This window comes from Schistocerca serialis, chromosome 1 (genome assembly GCF_023864345.2).
Source record: "Schistocerca serialis cubense isolate TAMUIC-IGC-003099 chromosome 1, iqSchSeri2.2, whole genome shotgun sequence".
Taxonomy (NCBI): domain Eukaryota; kingdom Metazoa; phylum Arthropoda; class Insecta; order Orthoptera; family Acrididae; genus Schistocerca; species Schistocerca serialis.
Genome location: NC_064638.1, coordinates 1181665557 through 1181666464, shown reverse-complemented (window position 1 = coordinate 1181666464; position 908 = coordinate 1181665557).

The window sequence follows — 908 nt, the reverse complement described above, 5'->3', positions numbered from 1 at the left end:
TAAGGACATCACACACATCCATGCCCGAGGCAGGATTCGAACCTGGGACCGTAGCGGTCGCGCGGTTCCAGACTGTAGCGCCTAGAACCGCTCGGCCACACCGGCCGGCTGAACCGAAGAACTGCAACTTACTGTATGCTAAAAGAAAGCAATCAAGAGGGTATATTGAACATTTCGCGTAAGAAAGCTTTTCATATGATGCTGGTATGGTTGGTTTCTGTGTGTTCCCCATGATTAATGTGATTAAGAAGAGCAGAATCGACCTCTAACGTGGAAATAAAGCGTTTCCGAAACTGTCCATATACCACTTTTCATACCTTTATGTGTGAGGAATGTTCCCTGAAAGTTTAGCCAGCCGGCCGATGTGGCCGTGCGGTTCTAGGCGCTTCAGTCTTGAACCGCGTGACCGCTACGGTCGCAGGTTCGAATCCTGCCTCGGGTATGGATGTGTGTGTTGTCCTTAGGTTAGTTAGGTTTAAGTAGTTCTAAGTTCTAGGGGACTGATGACCACAGATGTTAAGTCCCATAGTGCTCAGAGCCATTTGAACCATTTGAACCAAAGTTTAGCCGTACCTTTTTGTTACACCCAGTATGCCTCGGCGAATTATTCAAAACCAGAGATATTCACTCTCACTTTTCGCAATAGTCACAATTTAAATGCTTCTTTCACTGCAAATAATCTCATTTTTGAACTTCCATAAAGATACAATTGAAGATAAATGTCTTCCTACATACTTCAGAATATACATGTATTACAGACTGGTTAATTGTCTTCACAATAATTTGAAGTAGGTTTATTTACCACCAGAAAATACAATATAAAGCCATGCTTAGGAATTTAGTGTGGTCAAAATGAGACTGTTTTACAACATGAACAACATTCACTCCATTTTACTATAATCACTCTT